The sequence below is a fragment of the Gadus morhua genome, chromosome 13 (assembly GCF_902167405.1).
Source record: "Gadus morhua chromosome 13, gadMor3.0, whole genome shotgun sequence".
Classification (NCBI taxonomy): domain Eukaryota; kingdom Metazoa; phylum Chordata; class Actinopteri; order Gadiformes; family Gadidae; genus Gadus; species Gadus morhua.
In genome coordinates this window covers 11,781,982-11,792,114 of record NC_044060.1, presented here as the reverse complement: position 1 = coordinate 11,792,114, position 10,133 = coordinate 11,781,982, and the positions used below count along the sequence as shown (strand labels likewise).

The window sequence follows — 10,133 nt, the reverse complement described above, 5'->3', positions numbered from 1 at the left end:
ATTCAGATGACTTGTTTATTTCGATGTGAGGTTGGATATACGCAACATGTAGAGGTGTTATATAATAGTACGTTACACATGTCACTCAGTGGCCACGCTGTTGAACGCCGATTGGCTGTCATCACGCGAATGTCGCGTCAAAGTTTAAATATTTTTAAAGATTGATAGATTGCGGGGAACATAGGACATACAACCTATGTTCCCCGCTTTTCCCAAAAAGGGTCCTATGCTCCCCGTCCCCGGTATGTATGAGGGGAACATAGGACCCTTTTTGGGAAAATCGGGGAACATAGGACCTTTTTTTTTTTTTTTTAAAGGGTCCTATGTTCCCCGAGCGGGGAACATTGGAGGCCGGGGAACATAGGGATGACCCCTTCGGCTCCACTATCCTTCACGCCACGGTTCTATTCCCTAGCGTCCCCGCCCATGAAAAAGCGCAAATGCGTACATTAGAAACGGGAAAGCTTCTACGACCAAAAGGGGACGTGCCTCCGCAAATGCCGCAAGAAAGCTTGGAGATTGGCAGTTTACCACTAGCACGTACCGGCGTACCATACAAATGGATTACACCAGACGTTATTTGCTCTAACCAATACGCAGGCCTTGCCCTTTGCCGTCTCTCGTCTCGAGCTTCTCGCTCACAACCAATCACGTTCTTCTGGTCACTAGTTCTTAATTGATTTCAGCTGCGTCTCCCCCGCCTCTCCTCATAAAGGGCCCCCACCGTGTCGGATGTTAATCGTTTATTTTGCGTTGGATTGCGTGGGCTGAACAATCCGGACATCGTGGCCACCGACGTGGACCTCCCGCCACCGAGACCCACGCAGTGAGTAACGCGGGGTACTTCCTTCATGAGCACTGCACATGTTACACTCTCCCCATCTCCTCCTGTCGTCTGTTCTCGCTCCTCTATTGTTTTTCATGTTTTACCGCTGGAGGTTAATGTGGATTTGCTGATGGAAGTGGTAGTTTGTGTTGAGTGGTTTATATATGGGATCGACTGACTAACTAACCTGCGGACCGCTACAGCACCAACCACCACACTGGGAAGTGTCCTCTGCTCACTGTGGAAGCAGCATGGAAGAACTGCAGCAACTCTGATGGAAACTACAGGACCTCCACGCTGTTGAACACAAACTGTTGTAGGCCTACTACAAACAGAGGCGGTCCCACTCGGTTAAAGATCTCGTGGTCAATGCGGCAGACCGCTGGACCTGGACGTCACCTTCTGCAGATACTTCACTGCCCTCAGGAATCCACGGATAACTTGAAGCATGTCCGAAAAATCCAGGATGGAAACTTGTGGAAGGAAGAAAGGGTTCTGTTTTTGCTCAACCCATAACCCCACTGAGCCCTTCTGTGGAAACCTGTCTGACTGACTGACCATACTGACTGGGGGCCTGTTGATGTGTGTTTGGTTGGTCTGGTAGAAGGTTTGCTGCTGTGATCTGCAAGGTGGTCCTGGGTTAGATGCGGTGTCTGACTTGCACACCACTCTCCCAATTATATTCTTCTCTTTACTACTTTTCTACTTTCAATACACTTGCTGCTGCTGTTGACCGCTGGTGGTGCAAAGTGGTTTTTATTCGCGTATGTTCTGTGCATTGCATTTGTATTTTAATGAACATGTTTACTGCCTGTTAGACCTCGGATTGGCAAACCTAAACTCCTTCACTGGCAAAATGTAGATGCAAATTAAATGCCAAAATTAACATTTCAATATTCGTTTTGCGTATTTCACCAATAGCTTCGGAACTAGACGGACCTCATATATAATTTGCTCTTCAAAGATGCGGTCAGGCGCCCCTCCGTTATATAACGTTTTCTGCCCGGTACGAAATAGATCGAGCAATAGCAACCCTTTAGGCTATCTAATGTGAGGTTGGATATGCGCAACATGTAGAGGTGTTTCAACAACAAAGATGGAAGTTAGTGAACTAAAGACTATGCTCACTAAAAGAACGAACGACTACTACTCTTAAAGATTTTGCGGAATATGTATTTCTGCATCACCCGTTCCAATGCTATGATTAGTCGAGGCCTATCCAATAGCATAGCATCGACCCATTTTAGGTCGCGCCGTTTAGACACGCCCCTTGGAAATTGAACAACGCACTTCAACGCAGAGGATCCAGAAGGATTTCACAACGAGTCAATTGGAAGATATCGAGGAACATGAACATCACCAATGAAGGAGAGTAACGTTTCCACTTGCTATAGGAATTTAGTGAAGCACTAAATAGTTAATAATAATAAAATGTGGTCACCATTTATTGACTTTTTGGGTAAGACTTGCTTTACTAATATAACCGCGTTAAAACCGCATTCATTTACTTTTTTTGTGTAGTTTCCCACTATTCATTAAATGTGTTGTAGAAGTAAAAAAGTAATCAATAGAACTATACACATTTGTACAACAATTATTCATTATACAGGATTTGAACATTTTCTATTCGAGCTCATGCTTTATAATATTGCTAGGATTGCAGAGTACCAAATGATTTATGAACAGTGGTTTGTTTTTGTTCAGGAGCGGATTGTACTCCCAGAGGCTTCAACAGAGCGGGTCTGGAGCTGGGAGCTGCAGGTGGATGGTGGCCAGGAGCCGTTCAGTCCTACAGGAACAGACGGGTGAGCCGTGGAACTGCACATCCTATAAACTCCTCCTTGGCGTGGTCAAACGGTTCAGAATAAAACTGGAATTCAGTCATTGGTTGTGCTTGGCTTGTTAGCCAAGCGTTCTCAGCCACTAGGACTAGTGTCCTTATGAAGATGTGATGTGTGGCTGGGTTTGGGAGTTTATAGGAATTGATACTTCTCAAGAACGCACAGAATGGGAGAAGATAAGCTATGGACATCCAGTGATGTTGCTAGGTACGCGTCCTGCGTCCCTGACGCATTAAAATCTGAAAGGACGCACTAAACTCACTATCCATGCGTCCCGGGGACGCATCTCATTTTCCCCATGAAAAACGATACATTGTGAACATTAAACAACTCGTGTTTAATCACAGTAACTGGCCAAAGAAACCTTCTTGTGAGCAGATCGGACAAGCGCTGTTTCAACCCTCTGCGCATCTACTCGGCGCAGACGTGATCCCCTGTGCAAAGTATCGCGACATGCTAATTTAGCCGCTACCAAAACAACTAGCTTGTCACCGCTGATTTCATTTCAACAATTAAAAATACGAACTTCATAGTAAATAAACCCACGTTTCCACTGCTCGATGCTGTGCTCATTCGTGTCGAATGAGCAAATCAAACAGGATTTTTTTTGCAATCCTTCTGATTGAATATATGTACATTTATGACAAAATCGTGAGGACTAGGCTTGTGACACACACACACACACACACACAAATGTGGCGCTCGCGCGGTAATAGCTCATTGGCGCCTCCTAGTGATCATTATGTGCAAATGCACAGCCTCTCATTAAAATGACTTAGGGGTCATTTGACCCCTCTTGTGGCGCTCGGAGTAAGTAAAAATGGCCCGGCGTTTCTAGTGTTAGACATGAACGGTTGAGTACTCCAGCTCTAACCATATCATACCACCATCAAGGAGTTTAACACTAATTTAATTTAAGAAATAGAATAATTATAAAAAAGAAACACATTTTTTAAACTGGGGAGTCGGGACCCATTGAATTTCTCAGGGACCCACCCAACTCGCCACCTGTGGGTCCCGGGGACTCACTACATTGAAAACCTATCAACATCATTGGACATCTGAGTGAGCGAGGAGAAAAAATCTCCACTGTTTAAATAGATTTTGTCTTGTTTCAGTAGAGGTGATGGAGGCGGTCGTCTGGAGGTGCTCATCTGGAGGTCCGTGGCGGTCGTCTGGAGGTGCTCGCCGTGAGGTCCATGGCGGTCGTCTGGAGGTCCCTGGCGGTCGTCTGGAGGTGCTCGTCTGGAGGTCCCTGGCGGTCGTCTGGAGGTGCTCGTCTGGAGGTCCCTGGCGGTCGTCTGGAGGTGCTCGCCGTGAGGTCCCTGGCGGTCGTCTGGAGGTGCTCGCCGTGAGGTCCATGGAGGTCGTCTGGAGGCGCTCGCTGCAGGTGGAGGGAAGGCCGGGAGCCATGCAGGCCAACGGATGCAGAACGGTGAGACACACGGCTGCACATTTTTTCTAGGCCAGGTGATTTGTTTAGAATTAAAACTGACATGCAGCCACAGCAACTCTGAGGTGTTCTGAAAAATGTCAGATGCATTCTCAGCCACTAGGACCAGCTCCAGGATGTAGGCTAGGTGTGTGTGTCTGGCTGTTGGGTTAAATAATACCTCACTCAAGACTGCACAGTAGGGCATCAGTGAGATCTGTGGGAGCTAAAGCAGAGGAGGAGTTGATTATCTGCATCATGTACGGGGAGAAATGTGCAGTGTGCAAATGGAACGCGTCATTCGCCTTTCAGAAGGACTGAGGCGTAGGTCCTGGAGGCAGAGGCCAGCCTGGAGGGAGAGGCCAGCCTGGAGGCGGCGGTGGCCTGGAGGTCCTGGAGGCGTCCAACCTGGAAGGGGAGGCATGGAGGGCCAGGTGGCGGCTCCTCATCCAGTAAAGTCCTCATCTTCTTCAGTGCATCCATGATGAAAGGGGAGAAATGTTCCAGTTGTGCAACTGGAACTTGTGTCTCACATTTCACAAGGGCCTGGAGGCGGCCAACCTGGAAGGCCTGGAGACGGCCGAGGTCCTGGAGGCAACGGCGGGCCTGGAGGTGGAGGCCAACCTGGAGGTCCTGGAGTTGGTTGGCCTGGAGGCGGCGGTTGGATCCAACCTGGAGGGCCTGGAGGCGGTGGTGGAGACCAACCTGGAGGGCCCGGCGGTGGCGTCCACCTGGCGGCGGTCAGCCTGGAGGGCCCGGCGGCGGCGGTCAGCCTGGAGGGTCCGGCGGCGGCGTCCTGGAGGGTCCGGCGGGCGGCGTCCTGGAGGGTCCGGCGGCGGCGTCCCTGGAGGGTCCGGCGGCGTCCTGGAGGGCCCGGCGGCGGTGGTGCGGCGTCCTGGAGGGCCCGGCGGCGGTGGCGGCGTCCTGGAGGGCGCGGCGGCGGTGGCGGTGTCCTGGAGGGCCCGGCGGCGGTGGCGGCGTCCTGGAGGGCCCGGCGGCGGTGGCGGCTCCCTGGAGGGCCCGGCGGCGGCGGCGGCTCCCTGGAGGGCCCGGAGGCGGCGGCTCCTCATCCAGTAAAGCTAAACTCTTCTCCAGTGCATCATGAACGGGGAGGAATGTCCGGGTTGCAAATAGAACGTGTGTCACATTTCAGAAGAAATGAGGCGACGTGGCGGAGGTCCAGGCGGTTGGCCCGGTGGAGGTCCTGGAGGAGACGGTCCCGGCGGTGGAGGACGGCTGGGGGATCCGGCGGTGGAGGTCCGAAGGCTGCTCGTGATTAGACCAACCAGCTCCTCATCCATGGAAGGTAAGCTCTTTCAAAATATCGCCGAACCCCATGTTGGACAATGCTTGTTTTCAGCCTTTCTATGTTTAGCTTTGATTTATTCTTACCTTTTCTTGTGATCCATTCCCCTTAGGTTCAATAAAGTTGAACCTCTCCTTCAGGTGACTTAAAGGGAGACCAGATGTGCGGCAGCTGGGTGTCATGGTGCAGAGACCCAACGCTGGTAAATATTTACTTCCTCCTTGAACAGACCTAACGCGTCAAACGGCAATTATATAATCCCTCCTGATCTTTATAAAGGTCTGAAGACCAGTCTTTTCTGTGAACATCTCCACTGACTAGTGTGCTCTTAATTAAATTAAGTTAATTAAATGCAGTAACTCCAATGCACCTGGAGGCTCGTATTGAAAAAATTATTAAACCTGGTTCTCTAGGACTGTTCAAATGCTGATTGAGACCAGATGGGGCTGTTCCTGCATTTATAGACATTTGATTGCTCTTGAAACTGATTATACTTTTTGCATCAATTTACTTCACAGCACTGAACTACACCAGTGTGTCCTACTCCCCATAAACCCTGAGGATCCCTGGCTACACCAGCACATTAATCCACACCCAACATTAACACACAGTGCACACTCTATAGAGCTTGTAATTCCGCCCCTTGCGGCGGGACCTCGTGAGATCGTAAGATATGACTGGGTTTCAATGGAGAGAAAGTAATTATTTTCTCAATTGTGTTGCACCACATTTTGGGGAAGAATGTTTGAATCAATCTTTGTCATTTATTTCTGTACTCCATATCTGTAATCCCAGCTGTTGTATTTTAACACGGTAGCTGGGAATCCTCTTTATAGGGAGCGGCTAGAGGGACGAGCCTGGAAGCAAACCTGAGCCTGGATCTTAACCTTCTTTCTAAACCTAATGCCGCAATTTAACCGCAAATAAAGTGAGGCCTAAAGTAACTTGACTCTCTTACCTAAACTTGCTTGCCTAACTCGCTTGTCTAAACTCGCTTGCATAAAACCTAAACTTGCTTGCATAAAACCTGAACTTGCTTGGCTAAACTCGCGTTGCTTGCCTAATGCCTGAACTCGCTTGCCTGAACTCGCTTGCCTGAACTCGCTTGCCTGAACTCGCTTGCCTGAACTCGCTTGCCTGAACTCGCTTGCCTGAACTCGCTTGCCTGAACTCGCTTGCCTGAACTCGCTTGCCTGAACTCGCTTGCCTGAACTCGCTTGCCTAAACTCGCTTGCCTAAACTCGCTTGCCTAAACTCGCTTGCCTAAACTCGCTTGCCTAAACTCGCTTGCCTAAACTCGCTTGCCTAAACTCGCTTGCCTAAACTCGCTTGCCTAAACTCGCTTGCCTAAACTCGCTTGCCTAAACTCGCTTGCCTAAACTCGCTTGCCTAAACTCGCTTGCCTAAACTCGCTTGCCTAAACTCGCTTGCCTAAACTCGCTTGCCTAAACTCGCTTGCCTAAAACCTAAACTCGTTTGCCTAAAACCTAAACTCGTTTGCATAAAACCTAAACTCGTTTGCATAAAACCTAAACTCGCTTAGCTTGACTCGCTTGCCTAATACCTGAAGTCGCTTGCCTATTACCTGAAGTCGCTTGCCTAAAACCTAAACTTGCTTGCCTAAAACCTAAACTTGCTTGTCCAAACATGTTACGCAAAGTTAACCATCCATAATCTTGAACCCAAACCAGACTTGTCCCTGGGTCGCTCCACTTTAATTTAGAAGTTTCTTCTTTTACCTCATCTACGTTTTTGAGTTTCATTCTTTGAGGGCTTGAAGTGCTTTGGAGGATATTTGAACCTTTGTTTGCCGCATCAATAAACAGGCTTTATCTTTACCCATTTGGTTTTGGAGTGCATTTCTATGCGTAATCCGGCCAAATGTTCAGTGTCCTGACATGTAATGTCTATGGTCTGACAATAATCTGACCTCTTCATGAAGCAGAATGTGATTGGTCCCGTGAGCTCCAGGCGCTCTGTGGGCCTGTCAACGTATCTCTAGCAAAAGGTTGGAGTGAAATTCATTTTTGTGCCATTTTCATGTGTTCCTGAGTATTTCAGACCTGTGGTGTTTCACATGAGACCTTAAAGGGAACTTTTCTTTTTCTGCCTGCATATGTAATGCCTACATTAGTAGGGTGATCACTGTTGATCCCAATATTGATCATTAACCACCTCATTCTTTTATGATTTTTTTCGTTAAGGATTACAAATCATGTAATTTATAAGCATATTTGCAAATGGCTCAAATATCAGATTGTGTAAAAACTAATGAAATGTAACCTGCTTGATTTAAAGAAAATAAAACATCCAAATATTATAAACCTGTTTTGTGTTGCTCTCTTACCATTTGGAAATGAAACGCAGATAGATATGTTTAGCTCTGATTTGCTGCCTCCTTTTGGTGTGGTGAAATAACCTAGTATAGCCTACCCGGAAAAGAAGGGATATGATGGCCAGGGCAGGCTGTTTCGGTGTCCTGTCAACATATTGTGAGCGGATTTGTGAACATTCTCGGTGAGGGAAATTCAATTGTAAACGTTAATTAACATGCAGGACTATTCAGCGAACACTTCACATATTTCTCGCCAACAGAACGGTCACTCTTTGCGCTTCTTGTGATTTTAAAGTCCTGGCGCCCCCTACTGGAGTTCTTGATTATTCTTGCCCGCGGTGACCTCGGTCACATTTCTTCTTCCTCAACTCTCATTTCTTGGCCAAAGATCTGTGACATCTGTCTCTCCATATCTCTCCTTCTCCCTCTCTCTGGCTCTCTCTCCTTCTCTCTTAAGCCCACCACACACCGGCGCCGCGGTGCGCATTTTACGCGCGTCAATTGCCGCCTCTATAGCACCAATGCCCAGCTTGAGCCATTTCGCAACCAAAATCTGTGGTTACCGCCGATATGTTACTCATATAGATTACCGTTAGATTTAAACAGCAAAGATGGAGACGTGTTAGAAGTCGACAACCTAATTTATTGCACCAATTTTAAATTCCAAAAATACATGCGGAGCCGAAATGTGCTGATCAAACGCCACGTCACAAGGCATATAATAGGCTACAATCAAATAATTCCATCACTCTTGTGTGGGAGGTCGCTTTCGAGCTGCACTTGGTGTGTCCACAATGATTTTAATTCAACCTTCGTGGTTAAAATGATATATTGATAAATGACGGAAGACATAGCCTACTCTACGTAAGTCATGCGGAGACCAGCGGGTGTCGGAGAATTTCTGCAGGCGTTTTTTGTTGCGATTGTTTGCCGTAAAGCACTGTAGGCGCTTCGGTGAGGCTGTGAGATGAAGTTCATTGTTTATTGGGCCGTGTCTAGTTACAAAAATTCCTAACGGTGCACAATCGGAAAGTTGAGAGCGTGGTTTCTGCAGTGAACGTAAACTGCTGCGATGCGTTCCTGAACGCCGCACGCTTTCCCACCATCATCACACTGCCAAAAATATGCCGTCGTATGCACACCTTTTTCTCGGCATGGTCGGCGCGTTTCACTTCCCGAGGTAATTGCCTGCTTGAGCTAGCACCCCGATTTACCCTCTCGGACCCTACACACATTTGCGGTTTATTTGGTTTCATTTTGAATCTAATGGCCTATATGCGACGGCTCCGGTTCCAGGGAGGTGCTTGGATAGGGGTGTTTCTGCGCTGTCTCTACAGAGACAACGCGGCAATATCATCATGAGCAGTTCTAAAGTGAAATCCGCGAGCTGCTGATCATGTGCGAGAAGGTTATGCAGTCACATTTAAAAATACCTTGAAAGATGGTAGGCCTACGATCTACGAGAGACGCAGAGGAACTTTCTTTATGAGGCTTTTATCGGGATAAAAAACAAGTGCACAGCAAAATGAACAATAAGTTGACGTTTTTGCACTGGTAAATAGTTAATTTCGTTTGTAGCCTTTACTCAGACGTGAACTCATTCTTGCATGCGGGTGTCCGGCTTGGCAGTGTAGAAAGGCCTATACATCATCCTGCCCAACAATATGGGCAGGATCTAGACCAAGCAATGCCCAGAATCTGCATTTGAATGATAATGAATTAATGGAATGTTGCATTTTTAGTTTTACATCAAAGATTCTAAATTGCGCGCCAATCAATGAAACCTTATGCGGAATCAGATAAAGTCGGCTCTTTGCTGCACATTAAGATAAATGTAGTTGTCACACAAGCTATTTTTGTAATTATTTCAGGGGGGAAAATGCCTTGAAAAAATGTAGTGCGTTCAGGACAAGGACTAATGTCAGCCTAGGCCTAATCAATTGTGTTTTTAATATCGTTAGCATTCATATTATTGCAGTCTAATCTTTTCGTAGGCTATTCTGTTGATGGGGAGATATTTTAACGCTTTTTAACCCCATTTTACTGCATCATTCCTGCGTCGCCCTCTTCTACGGAGCCCATTTCAGCACCGTGTCAGTAGACAGTTACGCCCCGTGCCCACTACCTCCGTCCGTTGACTGATCCCCATTGACTTTGAATGGGGACGGACGCGCAATGCATTGTGGATCCGTCCGTTCAGTTGGAGCCTTCGGCTCAGTCAAAAAGTTGAAAAATGTTCAACTTTTTCGGCAGCGACGGATCCGTCATCCAATCAGATCACGTATGCAAATTTAAGCACTGTGACGCGACTCGGGCTCTGACGATACTGGAAAGCGGGAAAGCGGGTCATCTTGCATCGCAACAAGCAGGAAGTAGCGGGAAGAACCCGGCGA

General features: G+C 47.7%; 2 long non-coding RNA genes across 2 annotated transcripts; both read left to right on the top strand.

The window, feature by feature from the left end:
- The first annotated feature begins 447 nt into the window (after positions 1-447).
- Positions 448-3,878, top strand: LOC115557834 (uncharacterized). The gene is made up of 4 exons (XR_003979262.1): positions 448-826; positions 1,030-2,631; positions 3,786-3,813; positions 3,849-3,878. It is a non-coding gene; the product is annotated as an uncharacterized LOC115557834 (long non-coding RNA).
- A 1,075-nt stretch (positions 3,879-4,953) lies between these two features.
- Positions 4,954-6,738, top strand: LOC115557814 (uncharacterized). The gene is made up of 5 exons (XR_003979258.1): positions 4,954-4,981; positions 5,155-5,172; positions 5,253-5,405; positions 5,518-5,607; positions 5,924-6,738. It is a non-coding gene; the product is annotated as an uncharacterized LOC115557814 (long non-coding RNA).
- Positions 6,739-10,133: the final 3,395 nt, after the last annotated feature.